Here is a 20,254-nt window from a genome sequence, read left to right on the forward strand (position 1 = left end):
CTATCACAGTGCCTTGTAGATAAGAAGCACACAAGTAAATACTTTGGCCAAATAAATGTGTCTTGTCTTAGGGTAATAGACTGCCCCCACCCTGTGGCTGTTTTAAAAGTCTGTGGTTTGGTCACTGTATAAGAACATGTAAATGAATAATTTCATATCAGCAAAAAAAACACGGCCAGGCGCAGTGGCTCACGCCTGTAATCTCAGCACTTCCGGAGGCTGAGGCGGGCAGATCACCTGAGGTTGGGAGTTTGAGGCCAACTTGGAGAAACTCCGTCTCTACTAAAAATACAAAATTAGTTGGCTGTGGTGGCGCATGCCTGTAATCCCAGCTACTCAGGATGCTGAGGCAGGAGAATAACTTGAACCCGGGAGGCGGAGTTTGCGGTGAGCTGAGATCACGCCACTGCACTCCAGCCTGGGCAACAAGAGCGAAACTCCGTCTCAAAAAACAGACAAACAAACAAATATATGGGGAGTCTAGCCAGCCCCCTTCTCTGGAACTCTAGCGGTGAGTGACCAAATCTACACGGATGCTGTTGCATCTTCTTCCCCACAAGTTGTGAGTCCCAGCTGATTCAGCAAGGAATAAACAAGGGTAGGATATGTGTGGGTGGGGCACCGAGGTCCCGAGGAGTTCTCCTCTGGGTCGCTGAACTGGAAGATCAGGAAGCTCTAATCAGGGGTGGCAGAGAGAGCAAAGAGTAATGCAGGCGTTCGAAAGAGAGAGAAAGAACATGGCGGGCAGGGAGAGAGAAAAAGAAGGAGAGGGTGAAGGAGAAGGAGGAAGAGAGAGAAACAGACAGAGAAGAGATGGGGGACAGAGAGAGAAAAAATTAGAGAGAAAGAAAGAGAGGCTCTCTGGGGTCAGATTCCAGGCTTTACTGAGATGTAGCTGTGCTTTCAGACTTCAGGTTTCACGAGCTACCCTGTGTCCCGCTGAAGAATTCCCTCCTACTTTGGCTTCTATCTATAGAGTAGTCAGAGTGTTTTTTTAAAAAGTAAAATCTGGTAATGACCATACTGGTCACCTTTCAGTCTCTCCAACCTGCCATGTCTCCTGGCTACAGAACCTTGGTTTGTGATGTCTCCTTCACCTAGAAGAGCGGCACCCACTAGCACTCCAGCGCCAACAGCTCTCTTATAACACACAGTGGTAACTTCATAATTACTGATATGATCCACTCATTGTCTGTCTGCTCAAAAATGTCTTCTTTGTAGTTACCCAGCAATGTCGCTCAAATGCTTAGCACAGTGCCAAACACACAGCACACACATAATGGTTTGTTGAAGGAAGAAAGAAATATAATATTAAAGTTGCTGATTATGTTGTGGTTTGAGACTGCTTTGGCTCATCTTATTATTTTAGTTCTCCCATCAGTTATTTGTTCTTCTGGGTTAATGAGCATCTCCTGCTCCAGGCATGTCATTATTCTCATCCAAGGCCGGGTCAAGCCCTCCTGGTGGTCTCTGTGGTGCTCAGAACACTGGGCACAAACAGGCTTCAGGACGTGAGGAGAAAGATGGGAAGGGGAGAGGCACCAAACCAAGCCCTTTGGAAAGAAAGAGAAGAGGAAGGGAGGGGAAGGGAGGGAAGGGAGGGGAGAGGAGGGGAGGGGAGGGGAGGGAGGAGAGAAGGAGGGAGGGATTGGGGAGGGAGAAAACTATTAAACACTATAATAAATTTACAATTAGATAATTAAATAAGCACATGCTTCCCCAAGGAAATTTAAATCCCCTTTCCATTGGCATGCCAAAAAAGAGGTGATTTCCTTCTCTTCCTGCCTCACACAGAAATATAGTGTGACTTGTTTTATTCATGGTCTCCTTGGAATTCTAGCCCAACAAAGCTTCTAGTCACTTCTCCTAGTCCACCAGCGGGTCCCTGGAAGGCAGAGCCTGCTGCTTCTGTGAAGCCCTCATATTGCTCCATCTGAAAGTGAGAAAGAATCAGGAAGAGGGGAAAACAAGGTGTACTTTCCATGCCTTCCTTTAATTTGGCTCTGTGAATTGGCTCAGCATAACTAGCTGAGTTCCCATCTCCCTGTCCCTCACAAAACGAGATTTGTGACTTTTGGGGAATTTTTGCCAAAGTAGTAAAAATTCTTACATTACTAAATCTCTTTTCATCTCAGTACTAAAAGATAATACGTCCAAAGAAAACACTAAAATACCCAAGTGCCTCCCACTGGGATCAAAGAATTTTCCGTTTCCCCAGGAAGATCTTTAAATTTTCTCCCCTGTCAGTCTTCCAGCTCTTTACTCCCAGGAAGAACCACTTTCTCTCCTTACCCTGAACCGAAACCTTTCAGCTTTATTTGTTTACTACCTCTCTGCTTCAGAAAGTTTTCCTTTGATTAGCTTTACACAATTGTGACGATGATGATGATGAGGAGGATGATGATGATGTAATCCACTCCACTGTCTAGGTTATCAGTGCTCATTTAATTGGTTTGCAGTTTACTACTTGATATTTATTTATAATATTAATAGTCCTAATTGTGTTCATGTGCTAGTTTCTTTATTCAGTGCCTAAAGTCCTTAAGGAAAAGAATATTTAATTCAATTTTATTCAAAAAGTATTTCCTCCACTGTATGAGTCCCTGGCACATGGGTAAGTGCCTACTGAGTACAGAAAATATAGTAACTGCTGAGGAAAACATTTTTAAAATAGATGTGACACCATCTCTGCCTTGGATATGTTTATAGCTCTTTAGGAAACAAATCAAAAACATATATATGTTTTATATAGATTCACATATATTCATAAATTCATATATATACATATGTTCATATATATGATTTTATATATTCATACATATTCATATATATACATATATTCATATAAATGTGTTTAAGTCCATTTTCTGTTGCTATAACAGAATATCACAGATTTGGTAATTTATAAAGAAAAGAGATTTATTTGGTTCATGATTCTGGAGGCTGGGAAGTCCAAGGGCATGGTGCTGGCATCTGCTTGGCCATCTGGTGAGGGCCCTGTTGCTGTGTCATAACATGGCAGAAGGGCATCACATGGCAAGGAAGAAAGAGGGCAAAAGTGTGCAAGACAGAGAGAAAACAGGGACCAAACTTATTCTTTTATCTTCACCCCTTTATCACTCCCCAAGGTAACCAACCCACTTCTGCAATAATGGCATTAATCCCATTCATGAGAACAGAACCCTGATGGCCTAATCATCTTTAAAGACCCCATCTCTCAGTACTGTTACAATGGCAACTAAGTTTCCAACACGTGAACATGTGTCCTTTTGTAGGACACCTAGCAATATGCTTTTTATTATACTCATATACAACCACAGAAGTAGTTCAGATTATTATAGTTGATTTGCAAACATATACATTAATGTATAAGATACAAAAATATCTGTATAAATAACTATAATGTAAAGTGTAAGGACTGTAGAGGGAGTTGGGAAGCCTTCCCAGAGGCCATACTTGAGGTAGACATAGGCAGATAAAGAATTTTCCATGAAGAGGAGGAGACATTTCTTACTAAATGAGAGAAGAACTATACAAAAGATACCAGGTGACATAAAATACTTGAGATTCTGGGAAAGGGGAGGAGTTAGGCATTATTGATGTGAGAATGCACATCAGGGAAGGAAAGCTATGAGATGGGTCTAGACAGATAGGACAGGATGTATTTGTTTGTGTTTTGTCCTACAGGCAATGAGAGCCTTGGAAGGCTTCCCAGCAGAGGTAAGAAGAGACAGAGAATATGCATTTCAGAAAGATCTTCCCAGGTAGCAGTTGGAGGGTGATTGGAAGTAGTGTTTTGTGAAACTGTAGAGCAGTCAGGTGATTGCCAGAGTCTAGGTGGCCAACAATAACCTGAATGAAGGTGGTGGCAATGGGAGAAGTGGGAAGAGAAGGAAGGTACATCTCAGAGGAGGCTTGAGGACTGGTGGGATGTGGCAGGGAATTGCAAGGAGGAGTTGAGAGTGGGCCTTCTTGAAGCAGTGCACAGCCTGCTTGGTGACAGAATTCCTTAATCTAGTAGCACCTTGGGTAGCTGAGTTTCTGTACCTAGTAATGCAAGGGTGGCATCCCAGTTTTGTGAAACCTGAAGCAATCAATCTGAAAGCCCTCTTAGAAAAAAAATACAAAATGGGTACAAAAGTGAATACACATGTAGAGTAAGAGAAGAAATCACGACAAATTACAAACAATGAAAAGCTGAAAAATAATATAAATATTGGAAATGTCATAATTTTATTATAACTTTATTAACTAACGGCCTGACATATCTCTAAAATACATTTTCCCTGCATCTTTTCTCTGTATACTTTTTGTAAATTGAGATAAAAGTCATATAATACAAAGGCCACCATTTCAAAATGTACAGTTCCATGGTTCCATGGTTTTTATGTCACACAACCACTACTTAATTGCAAAACATTTCCATCATCCTAAAAGAAATTCTGTCCCTATCAGCTGTCAGTCCTACTTCTCCCCTCCCCCATTCCCTGTAACTACTAATCTATTTTCTATTTCTATGGATTTGCCTGTTCTGGACATTTCATATAAATGGTATTATGTAATATGTGTCCCTTTGTGTCTGTTTTTTTTTTTTTACTCAGCATAATGTTTTCAAGGTTCATTTATGTTGTCATTTGTAACAGTACTTGATCCTTTATGTAAAACATTTGAGGTAAAATTCACATAATATAAAAGTATTCATTTAAAGTGAACAGTTCATTTGTAGGTTCTCAATGTTGTGCAACCACCACCTCTATCAAGTTCCAGAACATCCTTATCTCCCCAAAAGGAAACCCAATACCTATTAAGCAGCTATTCTCAATGTCTTCCTTCCCAGCACCTGGTAACCACCAATCTACTCTCTATTTCTATGGATTTACCTAGTCTAGATCTTTCACACCAATTGAATCATACAAGATGTTACCTTCTGTGTTACGCTTCACTTTGTGTAATGTTTTTGAGGTTCATACACATCGTAGCATGTATTGGTACCTCACTGCTTTTTATGGCTAAATAATACTCCATTGTATGAATATACCACACTTTGTTTATCCATTCATCTGTTGATGGACATTTGGGGTTTTTCTGCCCTTTGACTATTATGAACGGTGCTACTATGAACATTTGTCTACACATAGATTTTTGGAGTACCTGATTTCAATCATTTGGTGTATATATCTAGGAGAGGAATTGCTGGATCATATGATAATTTAATGTTTAACTTTTTGAGGAATTGCCAAACTGTTTTCAAAAGCAGCTACACCATTTTATATTTTTATGTGAATGCACAAGATTTCCAATGTCCACAAATCCTACCAACACTTGTTTTCCTTTTTTTTTTTTTCCATTATTAGGTGTGAAGTGGCATCTCATGTCATTTTGATTTATATTTTCCTATAAGGAAGGGCATCTTTATATGTACTGGTTGGCCACTTGTGTGTGTGTGTGTATATATATACACGTGTGTGTGTGTGTATATATATAGTAGCACTATGTATGTGTGTGTGTGTGTATATATATACACACATATACAAGTATATACATGTGTATATGTTTATTTGAAGAAATACCCTTTCGATCCTTTGCCCATCTTTAAATTGAAGTACTTGCCTTTTTTGTTATTGAGTTGTAAGAGATCTTTATATATATTGGATATTAGACCCTTATCAGATACATAATTTGCAAATATTTTCTCCCATTATGTAGGTTATCTCTTTAATTTCTTGATAGTGTCCTTTGACACTATCAAGTCTTCTGTTTCCTTACTGATCTGTTTGCTCTATCCATTATTGAAAATTGGATATTGAAATCTCCTACAGTTATCATTAATTGGCTATTACTTCCTTCAGTTATGTTAGTTTTTGTTTGGTGTTTTGGGGCTCTATTTTTAGATGTATGTGGGTTTATAATTGTTATATCTTCTCAAGGGACTGAGCCTTTTATTATTATATGGTGCCTTCTTTGTCTCTAGTAGCATTTTTGCACTAAAATCTATTTTGTCTGATACTAATATAGCTACTCCAGCTGTCTTTTGGTTATGTTTTGTATGAAATATCTTTTTCAGTCTTTTGCTTTCAACCAATTTGTATCTCTAAATCTAAAATGAGTCTCTTATAGACAACATAGAGCTGGATCATGTTTTTTCATATATCTTACCAATCTCTGCCGTTTAATTAGAGGGTTTAATCCATTTAAATTTAACATAACTACTGATAAGGAAGGACTTCTGCTTTTTGCTATTTGTTTCTTATATGTCTTATATCCTTTTTATTCCTTAATTCTTCCATTACTGCTCTCTTTTATGTTAAGTAGATATTTTCTACTGTGCCATTTAAATTCCTTTGTCATTTCTTCGACTATATTTTTGAGTTATTTTCCTAGTGGCTGCCTGGCAATTATAATTAATCTCTTAATTTATAACAATTTAGTTTAGATTAATACCAACTTAATTTCAGTATATCAAATCTTTGCTTCTCCATAGCTCCATTCTCCCCACCCACCCCCATGCTATGCTGTTATTGTTACAAATTGTATTCGTATACATTGTGTGTCCGTCAACATAGATTTATAAATACTGCTTTATGCAGTCAAATCAGAATGGGGAGAAAAAAGTGTTACAAAAAATTAAACGTATTTTATATTTCCTTGTATAGTTATCTTTACCAGAGATCTTTAGTTCTTCATATGGCTTTCAGTTACCATCTAGTGTTCTTTTATTTCAGCCAGAAATACTTTCTTTAGCACTTGTTGGAGGGTAGGTCTATTAGCAACAAACTCTCAGTTTTTTTTTTATCTGGGAATGTCTTCATTTATTTTTATTTTTGAAGGATACTTTTGCCAGATATAGAATTCTTCGCTGACTCTTTTTTACTTTGAGTCCTTTGAATACATCATTCCAGTGTCTTCTAGCCTCTGGGATTTTTAATGAGATATCAGCAATTAATCTTATTGAGGATTCCTTCTTGAATCATATAGAGTCGAGTTGTTTTCCACTTGCTATTTTCAAGATTCTTTGTCTTTGTCTTTGGTTATGGTGTATCTCTCTATGGATTTTCTAAGTTTATCCCACTTATAGTTCATCGAGCTTCTTGGATGTATAGACAACATTTTTCATCAAATTTTAGTTTCCTGCCATTATTTTTAAAAACACACACACACACTCTCTCTCTCTCTCCTCTCTTCTCCTTCCAGGACTAGCATTATGTGTATGATGACATCTCACAGGTCTCTAAGGTTTCTATTAGTTTTTTGCTTTATTCATTTTTCTTTTGTTCCTCAGACTGGATAATCTCAATTGATCTATCTTCAAGTTGCTGATTCTTCTACCTGTTTAAATCTACGATTGGAATCGTGTTTAAATCTAGATGGAATAGTCCCCTAGTGATTTTTTTATTTCAGTTACTATACTTTTGAGTGCCAGAATTTCTGTTTGGTTATCTTAAAAATAAAATTTCTATCTTTTTATTCATTCATTCATTCATTCATTCATATATTAATTAGACAGAGTCTCACTCTGTCACCCAGGCTGGGGTGTAGTGGCATGACTTCAGCTTACTGCAGCCTCAATCTCCCAGGCTCAAGCAATCCTCCCACCTCTGTCTCCCAAGTAGCTGGGACTACAGGCTCACACCACCATACCCAGCTATTTTTCTATTTTTAGTTTCATGATGTTGCCCAGGCTGATATCAAACTCCTCAGATCAAGCAATCTGCCCACCTCAGCCTCCTGAAGTGCTGGGATTATAGGCATGTGCCACCACACCTGGCTTTTTAATTGGTGTTTTTACTTGGTAAGACATTATTCTGATATTTTTAGTTCTTCAGATATTGTTTCCTTTCACTTTTTAAACATATTTCAGGTAACTAATTTAAAGTGTATTCTAGTAAATTCAATGCCTAGGCCTCCTCAGAGATAGTTTCTATTAACTTTTTTTCCTGTGTTTGAGCCATACATTTTTTGTTTCTTTGTATAGCTCATAATTTTTTGCTGCAACCTGGATGTTTTGAGTGTTATGTGGCAACTCTGGAAAATAAATTCTCTCCTCTCCCCAGGGTTTATTGTTGCTGCTGTTCATTTTATTTTCATTTGTTCATTGAATGATTTTTATAAACTAATTCTGTAAAGTCTGTATTCTTTGTCATGTTTGACCATAGAAGTCTCTGTTCTGTTAGAACAATAATTGGACAGAGATTTCCTCAAATGCCTGAGACCAAAAATATTACAGTGTTTGCCAAGAGACTCTGTGTGTTGGGGCCTGCCTTTAACACTTAGCCAGGCAGTTTACAATTCTGCCTTAGCCTTCACTTCCTTCTTGTGTAAAGCTTCAAGGTCATCCAGAAGTCAGAGCTTAGGGTCTTGATAGGTCTTTCCTGGGCAGGCATGGCTTCTAGATTCCCAGGAATATGCATGTACTTTGCAAAGCCTTCATGAATATAACATTTCCCAGCCTTTTCTTCCTAATTTTTTGGTTTGTAGCAACTATTTATCACCTCAGGCAGCAGACACTAAAACATGTGCCTGTAGATGCTTTTGACAAATGCTTCCCCTACCCCCACATAGCTTTTGGACTGGGTGAGTTCCAGGTCAAGTGAAATAAAGACAAGCCTTTGGAGCAGACTTCCACAGAGCCACCACATATGTTTTTAAAGGGAAAATAATTACAATTCTTTTTAAATGAGTTTTATTCTAATTGTCGCTCCAATACCAGGAATGCCAGCTATTCCTTTCACAAGTACCTCTGAGTTGGGTGTGAGGTATGGTCCGAGGTTAAGTTAAAATGCCACAAAGCTTACTGAGATTCAGTGCTTTCCTTGAATAAACACTCCCTGGTGGCTGCAAGCCTCTACTTAATTTCTAGAGTTGAAAAAAGTTGCTTCTGATCATTTTTTCCAGTTTTTTTTTATTTGCTTTTATGGAAGGGTAAAATATTAGAGTGCCTTACTCCACCATTTTCACTGAAATCACTCCTCTCTGTATTCTTTCTTATTGCCTCTTGCTATGACAATTTAGTAACATGATTTTTCATTGAAAAAGTAGAAAGATAATCCAATTTTTCCTTTATCATGGTTGACCACATTTCTTTGTTTGTTTGTTGTTGTTTTTTTGTTTGACAAGGAGTCTTGCTCTGTCACCCAGGCTGGAGTGCAGTGGCACGATCTCGGCTCACTGTCAGCTCCGCCTCTTGGGTTCATGCCATTCTCCTGCCTCAGCCTCCTGAGTAGCTGGGACTACAGGCGCCCGCCACCATGCCCGGCTAATTTTTGTTTTTTTAGTAGAGACGGGGTTTCATCGTGTTAGCCAGGATGGTCTCGATCTCCAGACCTCATGATACACCCGCCTTGGCCTCCCAAAGTGCTGGGATTACAGGCGTGAGCCACCGTGCCGGGCCAACCACATGTTTTTGAAAAAATTATGAAGAGCTTAGAAAAATTCCTTATAGATGGTGAGCAGTGTCACTTTTACAATCTCCTCAAGTTTCCTGCTCAGACAAGGCTTGTTGGTCGAGCAAGACTTCAGAGAACTCCAGCTCTTTGATCATAGTTGGCATGGCACTGGCAACGAATACCCTGGCAGCTAGTAAGCCTTGGCCAGTCTTTTGCACCTCTTCCTCTTCCCCATATTCTGCCCTTGCTGGGCTGGTCCTGGGGTTAGGGAGCAAGACGCCTAGAAACATGGTCCTAATGGACCCTGCACAGGGTGCAGAGCAGCCTCAGTTTCAGATACTCTTCCAGGGATCAAAGATAGGGTCCAAGTGCTCCCCGGCAGCTGCCAAAGGCAAATTATCACAGCAGGGCAGGCGAATGTGAAGGTATTGCTGGCAGTCTGCCAACCCCACTTACAACCCTGGGACCACTGGCAGGGCACAGACAAAATATGAATATAATAGAATATAGACAAATAATATAATATAGACAAAATGAATATAAAACCAACCTAAATACCCATCAGTTGATGACTGGATAAACAAAATGAGCTCTGTCCATACCAGGTATTTTTATTCGGCAATAGAAAGAAATCAAGCTCTGATACATGCTGCAACGTGGGTGAACCTTGAAAACATCATGTCATGTGAAAGAAACTAGTCACAGAAAACCAAGTATGATATGACTCCACTTATATGAAATGTCCATGAAGGGGTGAGGTGGCTAACGCTTGTAATCCCAGCACTTTGGGAGGCCAAGGTGGGCAGACTGCTTGAGCCCAGGAGTTTCAGACTAGTGTAGGCAACGTGGGGAAGCCCTGTCTCTACTAAAATTACAAAAAATTAGCCGGGCATGGTCGCGCACGCCTGTAGTCCCAGTTACTTGGGAGGCTGAGGTTGGGGGATCACTTGAGCCCAGGAAGTCAAGGCTGCCATGAGCCATGACCATGCCACTCTACTCCAGAGCTGTTATCCAGGCTGTTTCATAAAAAGAAAGAAAGAAAAAGAAAAACATGTCCAGAATGGGCAAATCTGTAGAGATAGAAAGTAAATTAGAGGTTGTCTGGTTTTCAGGGGTTAAGGGCAGGAATGAGAAGAGATTGCTAATGGGTCCACAGTTTTCTTGTGGGGGTTACAGTAATGAAAATCTACTAACAAGTCTGTGAATATACTGTAAAAAGAACACAGAATTACAGAGCTTAAAAGGGGACATCCTATGTTATTCGTATTACATCTCAATAAAGCTGTTAAAAAGTAGGAATATAGAGAGGCCCCCTCCTTGGGCAGTACTCCTGGCTTCATCACATGTGAGAGCTGCTGCTGCTGCTTCTCTCTGCAGGGCAGCACTCAGCCTAAGACGGGACCCCTACAAGGAAGGAGCCCTGAAGCTTAAGTGACATTAGCTCCTTAGACACCTGCCTTTGGATTTGTGTCAAGCATTCTTCTTTCCTTTTTTTTTTGTTTTGGTTGTTTACTTCAGGGTGCCAAAACTTTTTTTTAAGTCATGTTGATGTGGTTTGGCTGTGTCCCCACCCAAATCTCATCTTGAATTGTAGCTCCCAGAATTCCCATGTGTCGTGGGAGGGACCCAGTGGGAGGTAATTGAATCACAGGGGCGGGTCTTTCCCATGCTGTTCTTATGACAGTGAATAAGTCTCATGAGATCTTATAGCTTTATACAGGGGAGGTCCCCTGCACATTCTCTCCTATCTGCCGCAATGGAAGACACGCCTTTTGCCTTCCATCATGATTGTGAGGCTTCCCCAGCCATGTGGAACTGTGAATCCATTAACCCTCTTTTTCTTTATAAATTCCCCAGTCTCGGGAATGTCTTTATCAGCAGCGTGAAGACGGGCTAATACACATGTTGACAGATCCATACTCAGTTAACATTCCCATGTTTACTAGCTCACAAGTTAACATTAAGGGAGGTGGGTGGAAGGTGACCAGGGTGATAAAAGGGAGGAGTGACATTTCAGAAATGTACTGATACAGGAGCAAAAATATATTGACACATGAGTTCCTCAATTTAAAACAATTGAAATCAACAAAACCAATCTTTTCTTTTTTTCCCCTTTCACTATAAACCCTAAGACGGACAGTGACATTGGGGGCAGCCTCCAGAAAATCAATCAGCCTCCAAAGCAACAGATGTGACAGATACCTTTGCAATCACATCTAAGGGATGCCTCAGCTCATAGAACTCCACCCCAATCACACTCTGTAGTTTAGAACATGCTCATTCGAACATGCACAGAGATAGAAAGTAAATTAGAGGTTGTTTTGGGTTTCAGAGGGTAGAGGCAGGAATGAGAAGAGACTGCTAATGCGTCCACAGATTTTTTTTTGGGGGGTGACAGAAAATAAAAATATTTTCCTGATTTTTCCATTGTCATTTCCAGAACTGTGCCATAACTTTCTTCACACAACTTTGCTTTGGTTGACTTTTGGCTGAGTCATGGGAACTTATGGGACTAGAATACTCTGACAATTTTGGCGAATTCACATCTTGAAATGGGGATAATAGCCTCTTTCAAGTTCTGTCATCACTATTACTATTATTATTATTATTTTGAGACAGAGTCTCACTGTGTCGCCCAGGCTGGAGTGCAGTGGCTCAATCTTGGTTCACTACAACCTCTACCTCCTGGGTTCAAGTAATTCTCCTGCCTCAGCCTCCCAAGTAGCTGGGATTACAGGCGCCTGCCACTGTGCCCGGCTATTTTTGTATTTTTAGTAGAGACAGGGTTTCACCATCTTGGCCAGGCTGGTCTTGAACTCCTGACCTCGGGATCCACCCGCCTCGGCCTCCCAAAGTGCTGGGATTACAGGCGTGAACCACTGCGCCCGGCGTACCATTATTTATTAAGAGATTATTGTCTGCACGATCCCAGGGTTTGGCAAGCCATGAAGGCCTGTTCTTGTCAAGGGGCTTACCCACCTCAAAAAATACTGTGCTTTGGCAAAACCTACAGGCTGATTGATCCTCAAATCTGCTTTGGCTTCACTCTGGGCATACAGTTGGACTGTATTTCCCAGTCTGCCTTACAGTCTGGGGTGGTCATTTAAGCGAGGCCAGTAGAACATAGGCAGAAATGGTGTGCATCTTCCCCAGGTCTGCTCCCCATGGGAGCCACTCTCCCTCCCCTTCCCGCTGACTGGAATGGAAATGACTTCTAGGTCAACCTGAAGGAAAAAGGGCTGGGTCTCATACCACCACCAGAATTCCCACATGGCACTGTTAAAAGAACAGAACTTTTATTGCATTAGACACTAATGTTTGGAGGTTTCTCTGGACCGGGGGATACCCTAACTCATATAAATGTCTTTTAAATGAACCTAACCATACCAAAATTTTTTGTTGTGTAAAAAACTGCCCCAAAACTCAGTGACTTCAAACAACACACCTTTCTTAGCTCACATTTTCTGTGGGTCTACAATTCAGGCATGGCTTACCTGGGTGTCTCTGGTTCACAAAGCTGCAATCAAGGTGTCAGCCAGGGCTGCAGTCATCTCTAGGCCGGGACTGGTGGAGAATTCAGTTCTCAGCTCCTTCCCGTGGTTTTTGGCAGCATTTAGTTCTTTGATGGTTGTTGGTCTGAGGGCTTCAGATCCTTGCTGGCTGTTGGCTGAAGACATCAGTTCCCTGCCAGCGGGGCCACTCCATAGGGCAGCTGATGACATGGCACCTGGCTTCCCTCAGAGCAAACAAGGGAGAGAGCCAAAGAAGATGCTCCAGATGGAGCTGGAGTCCCTTTGTAACCTAATCTTGGAGGTGACATCCCACCACTTTGGCCATGTTCCATTGCTGGAAACAAATTGCTAGTTGTAGCCCATGCTCAAAAGGAGGGAATCCCACTCAGGGGCATGAATACCAGGAGGTGGGGACTATTGTGGGCCGTCTTTGAGGCTGCCCACCACACTGTGCAATTTTTTTTCCTGAAGATTTGTGGACACCTTTTAAAATGCTCTAAAGCTGTGCTGCCCAATATGGGAACCATTAGTCACATGTGACTATTTAAATCCGATCGAATTAAAAATTCAGTTTCTCAGTCACACCAGGCACATTTCAAGTCCTCAATAACCACATGTGCCTAGTGGTTCGCATATGAGACAGTGCAGATATAGAACATGTCCATAACTGTAGAAAGTTCTATTATTGCAAAAATAAGACAAAACAAAACAACCCTCTCTTTAAAAAGCTGGGTTTCTCCAGAATTGTGAAGCCACAAACAGGGCTTCTGGGACACCTAGACTGTGTTTCTGCATTCATTTCCACCCATATTGTTCATCTGTCTCCTTCCAGGAACTCAGTTGTAACTAGTCTCTTTCCTTCCTAAAAGCCTACTCTCAAAAGAAAAATAATTAAACAAATTCACACTAAGGTGTAAACGACTATCTTTTAACATCGTTTTCTCAAAGGTACTTCCATTCTAACCAGACTAAATCTGAATAAATAAATTCTCAATTGTGGCACTTTAGATGTCAGCTTTACTGATTTGGAGAGGAGTTTCAAGTCTTTGGAATGCTTTGAAACTCAAAGACTGAAATGAGAACACTCGCCCCTAATCTATCTGACTTTTGAATTCTGGTTTTCACATGAATTTTTCCATAGTAGAGAGTAACCTGGGTCTGGACGTGTTCTAATTTAGCATCATATGTGCAAACATCAAACAAATAATATAGTAGACTCCATCTCTATGTACTCATAATGGGGGACCACCATATCGGGAGAACTACATTATGACATCTTAATACCTAGTTTTTCCTCTTGGATTCATCATTTAACTTGTTTCAACCAGAAGGTTGCCTTTCAGCTGCGGAGGGAAAACAGAAGTTCTTTGACAGAGACAAAAAGCGCTGGAAATGACTCGTTGGTGTTTTTCCGCCTGAGCAAGCAGGCCCCCCTTACTAGATCCCGGTGCACAGTATTCACCTTCGTGGCTCGAGCAGGGTCTTTGCTGGTGCAAACATAATTTGCCACATTGTCTCCATGTGATCGTTTGGAAGCTGAGGGAGCTGTCTCTAATGACAGGTCACAAACATCCGCGACGCGGGCTCCTTTATGCCTGCTCGGCTGGGCTGGGCGCTGGCAGCCTTGCCACTCAGGCGCTTGTTTTTGTTATGGAACAAAAGCCTCACTCCCAGCTGTGGCGCCAAAATCTCGCTCGCACTGTTCGAGTAACTGACAGCTCCGGAGCTAGGCGTAGGGGAGGCCTGGATGGGCTCCTCCAATAGCAGCCGCCTCTTTCTGCGACCCCCGCGTGTTTACCCGCAGCCGGCTGCCGGGGGGAAGGAGGCAAGGACGAAAACCAGGACGTGGAGTTGGCTCGGAGTGGGCGAGCGCCCCAGCAGAAAAGTGAAAGCCTACTGGGGCCCGCCGCCCAGGAGGAATCCGCTTTGTAACCCGGAGCCTGCGGCCGAGATGCTGTTAATTTATTTGGTTCACCCCATCAGTCTGCAAGAAATTCCCCTGACAAGTTCCTCGCGGTTTCGTGTGTCCAGTCTTTGTGATTACAGGGCGATGATGTAGCACAGAATGTGTCCACTTCACTCAGAGGAACTAATAGATAAATAACCATTTAAATCCCCAGTCCCCTGCTAGGTGCTCTGGAGTGACACGAAGAGGAGAGAAACGGAAGAAGAGATCGCTTATATGTCAGAAATGTTCATCGCTTCCTGCAAACCTTCAAAGCAAAAAGTCATGACCATCATCATTAAAGGCGGCTTATTAAACATCGAGTTGTATGTGCTGCTGTTGTGTATTGAACCGTGAAACTACAAAGAGCTTGTCCCTGGGCTAACAGATTCACATAGCAAAGAAAGTTCCCAAGTTGTACTAGGCAAAATGAGTATGCTAAATCTCTATCCTTTGCACACCAGGATAAATAAAATAGATTCATGCCTGGTCAGTGAATACTAGGAGCCTCTAACTTGGCGGAAAATTAAATGACTTTGAGGTTGTGGTTTCTGAGTTGGAGGCCACGGCGCTCAGAGCTCTGGAATTCAGGGCTGAGCGCCTTTGCTGTTCTGCATATGTTGGTCGTGTGATTTTGAAGACAGCCAACTTCTCTGGGCCTGGCTTTCTCATCAATAAGGTGGAGAAAATACATCCAGACTTGCTGTGAGGATGCAATGGGATGACTTATGTAAAGTGCCTGACACTTAAGCACACAACAAACAAATGTAATTTGATGCCAGTATCTGACAGAGAATTTTCCAGATGTGATAGGCTACTTTCTTCAGCATGAAGAGAAAGCATTTAGGGCAGTATACCTAGCACATGGTGAGCACCCAATAGTGTTGATGCTGCACTGCTGAGCATATCAGACAAATCCTGGCTTTGCCAGTTGCCAGTTACGTTTCTTCATTTCTCTGCGCCTTGATTTTCTCATCTGTAAAATGGATATAATAATAGTACCTATCCCATAGGACATTAGAGGATCAAACAAGATAACTCATGAAACAGGCAGCTGGCAGCACTCAGTAAGTGTCATCTAGTACTATTATTGCTTTCACATCTGACAGATGATTGTTCTAGGAATTATGACTTAGTGATAGACTATATTCTCCTCAGTATAATTTAAGGACAGGAGGAAAATGGAGTTTTCCCTAGGAGCATGCCTCATCTTCCCTTCCATGCCTCTCTTCCCCTTAGATTGGGGTTCTGTCCTCTTCTCTGGGCTCCGACGATGCTTTCACTGCAAACGGGGACTCTGCATTCTGACATCCACCAGTCCTGTCCTCTCCGCAGCAATTCTTTTTTAAACTTTGAATTTTGAGATTATTTTAACATGCAGTTGTAAGAAATAACAGAGATTACGTGTACCTACTTTTCTCCAATGTACCCAGTTTTCCCCAAAGGTAACATCTTGAATAACTACAGTACGATATCCTAACCAGGATATTGACAATACAATCCACCTTGTTCAGATTTCACCAGTTTTACAGTCGTGTGTGTGTGTGTGTGTGTATGTATTTAATTCTGTGTGTATTTACAGTGCAGTAGTGTGTATTTTAATTCTGTTTAATTCTATCACACATGTAGATTCGTGTAATTACATGAATCTACATGTGTGATAGAATTAAACAGAATTAAATTACAGAACAGTTCCAACACAAGGGTCCCTTGTCTGACATGCTTTGTACCCCAGATGTTCACTGATTACACTACTACCATTTTCCCATAAAATTCCTTTCTCCTGATTTCAAAGACTTGTTAAAAGCTTGATTAACCCATCACAAATGGCTAAGGTATTGAATGTTGTAAATGTAAATAAGGTAAATGTTGAATGGGTCATACCCCCCAAGATAATTGTTTTCTTAGAGAGAGCTTTCATGATTTTACTCTGAGGAATGAGCAGTAGGAGACTATCAGGAAACAAGATAAAAGAAAATGGGGCTCAGAATTATCACTCAATTTTAAATGTGCATGAAAAAACGGGGGTGGAAAAGAAACATGGAAGCCTGAAAGGGCTCCAGGCTGATTCATCTAAGTGGAAGTCTAACACACACACACCCCTTCAAAGTGAGAAAGGTTTCAGAAACTTCTTCCTTCACCCAGCCATTACCCACTGGAATACATAGGAAATCTCACTGCTGCAGTTGAAGAACTAGATCTCAGCCCTGCTTCCTTCCAACAACACAGGGCAGAAGTTAAACAATCAGTCATTGCCCAGGCTTGCAATTGCTGGGAAAAGAGTCCTGTTTGATTGGGGTGAACCACAACCTTTTAGTATTGATGATGCTGACATATTCTTAAGGTGCAGAAAGCACTGGCTTAAAGCCTGGCAGGGGAGGAGGATAAAAGGCATTCCCTTTACAAATTTTGACATCATTAGAATGCACAATGCTCCACAAACACTTTTCCTTCTACGACTTTGTGCAAAACCTGAGAATTGCAGCGCAAAATCCTGGAAGTGGAGGAACGGAAGCCTTGGTCCTCAAGTGCTTCATATCACAAGGTTGTCCTAGTGAGGAGTAGATCTGGGGCACAAGTCCTATGGCTTTCTGTGGTGCTACTGGCAAGTGAAAAAAAGGGTCAAGGGATTGGGAAGAGAAAATGTGAAGAAGTGGCATTGCCAGAGGTGATGTTTGACTCAGTTGTTTCTTATGTTCTAAAAGCGTGGTACCTGGACCAGAAGCTGCAGCAGCACCTTGCAACTTGTTAGGATGTAAATTTTCCAACCCCACCCCACATGTTTAAAATCAGAAACTTTGAGGCTGCATCCCATTAATCTGTGCTTTAACAAACTCTCCAAGTGATTCTGATGCATGGTGAAATTTGAGAACCACTAGAGCTTCCAACAAAAAGGTCCACAAAAAGTTTGTTGACCCACTAGAATGGTTAACCATTCTTATGGGGATATAGATGGAATAGTCAAGTACTACTTTAAATTCAGGAAAGAAATGTTTAAGCAACTATAAATGCTAAGCACTATTTTAGGGACAGAGGGATGAACAAGACAGACGATATCTCAATGTCATAGAGCTGCTGGTAATAAGTGCTCAAAAGAAAAAAGAATCAGGTTTGAAGTGCAATTTTAGCAGGGTGGTGAGGAAAGGCCTTTTTAAGGACATATTTGAGCAGATGCCTGAATGAAACTCAGGAGCCAGCAGGTCATGGTAAGATCTGGAAGCAGGGTGTTCTGCCAGAGAGGACTGGAAGTGTGACAGCCTGATATGAACATGAGTTTAGTGTGATGAAGGAAGACAGAAGGCAATGTAGATAGGAAGGAGGGAAAGGAGAGCAGGTTACTGAGAGGTGGGATGGAGATAGTAATATAATTACAGGGTCTTCTGGGCCTCAGAAGGAAAATTTGGATATCTTCTCAGTGTGATGGGATACTATCAGAGGCTCTTGGACAGGAGAGGGGCATGCTTTATTTTTTGTGTGTTTTACACAATTTGGCTGCTATGTGGTGGTCTGCCTGTAGGAGGACAAAAGTGAAACAGTAAGACTAGTTAGGAGGTAGTCCAGGTCAGAGATGATGAGTGCTGGATGAATACCGTAGTGGTGGAGGTGGTGGAATTGGTTGGATTTAGGATGTATTTTGAAGATAAGTCTGGGATGTGGGAGAAAAAGAGGAGTTGAGAATGACTTCTAAGTTTTTATCTTAAACTAACGGGTAAATTGCAGTGCCACTTATTAAAATGAGCAAAACTGGGGAAGAAACATATTTGAAAAGAAAACCAAGAATTTTATTTCGGTCCTGTTAAGCTTGAGATGCCTATTAGACATCCAACTATTGTGTTGGATATCAAATATATGAGTTTGCCACTCAACAGTACTACATTGAACTTATTACCTTATAGTGTGTGTGACTAGGTTAAAAAAAAAAAAACTATTCATTAAATGTTACAGGTAAATATTTTCAAAAAGCATTTTATAAAATAATACTTTGCTTTTTGCCATTCTCACACTCCTTGAATCTATTTTATTAAAACTTTTCACATGAGTCCTTTACATCAGGTCTCTCCCATCACTAGCACCACTTTCCCAATCTTTTAACATGTTCTGCAAACCACATCATATTCACTTCCAGATGAGCTGTTTGACATGCAGCACTTTTTGGATCTGTATATGATGTTGCCTCTGGATACTTTATCCTAACCACAGAAAATCAATCTGCTGCTTGTGATACCCTCTCCCCTCTCCAGAGTTGTTTTTTTTGTTTTGTTTTTTGTTGTTTTTTTTTTGAGACAGAGTCTCACTCTTTCACCCAGGCTGGAATGTAGTGGTGCAATCTCAGCTCACTACAACCTCCACCTCCAAGGTTCAAGAGATTTTCCTGCCTCAGCCTCCTGAGTAGCTAGGACTACAGGCGTGCACCCCTACGCCTGGCTAATTTTTTGTATTTTGAGTAGAGACGGGGTTTCACCATGTTGGCCATGCTGGTCTGGAACTCCTGACCTTAAGCAATCCGCCTGCCTCGGCTTCCCAAAGTGCTGGGATTACAGGCATGAGCCACCGCCCGCGGCCTCCAGATCTATCTCTTAAACATCAAACAACTATCACACTTCACCTGGATGTCTGTGGGCATCCGAAACTTGGTATTTCCTAAATGGTGCTATGTCTCCCACCAAGCCTGCTCCCCCAACTCAGTGACCAGCACTAAGGTCACCTAGTCCCTGAAGTTCAAAACAGACAATTGTCCCTGGTTCCTTTCTTTTCTTGTTCTGCCCACATCCTGTTGGTCACCAGGTTTGGTTGATTTCTGCTTTGGAATTGTTTCTCAAATCCACCGTCACCTCACTTTATCCTCTGTGGTAGCTTTACTTCAGACCCTCTTCATTTCCCTGCTTCCTGGACATGCAGCCTGTACTGTCACCCAGGGCCTCTTGCTTGGAAGAGCCCATGCTTGGTTTAATGCCCTTCTGTCTCATTCATGATAATTTTGAACAAGGAGTCCTGCATATTTATTTTATCCTGGGCTCTGCAAATTATGTAGCCAGTCCTGGCCAGGAATATCTACAGGCCTAAAAAAATACAAGCTGAATGCTATTCTGAAAGGTGGCAGCTCATGCACTTAGGGTGACATTGGATTTTAGATTCTAGAAGACATAAATACCCTGGGTAGGGGATCACTGATTATTTGCAAGGTATGTAAAAGGGATACAGAGATCACTGGGAGAAACAAGCCGAACATGAATTGAGAATAAGACAAAGGTATTTAACGCTGACGAGAACATGGTATCACTTACAGTAGAATAATGTAGAAAAAAACCTTGTGAAACAACATAGGTAAAATGATCATGGTGTGGTGGCTGGAACTCTGTATTGAAAACCTATTGGAAAAGATTCAGAAACAAATATTAAGGATCATTATTTTT

General features: G+C 41.3%; 1 protein-coding gene across 1 annotated transcript in view; it reads left to right on the top strand.

Moving 5' to 3' along the window:
• Positions 1 to 20,254, top strand: part of ZNF704 (zinc finger protein 704) — a 299,359-nt gene that overhangs the window by 18,181 nt on the left and 260,924 nt on the right. The window lies entirely within an intron of this gene.

Source organism: Macaca thibetana, chromosome 8 (assembly GCF_024542745.1).
Source record: "Macaca thibetana thibetana isolate TM-01 chromosome 8, ASM2454274v1, whole genome shotgun sequence".
NCBI classification, from domain to species: Eukaryota; Metazoa; Chordata; class Mammalia; order Primates; family Cercopithecidae; genus Macaca; species Macaca thibetana.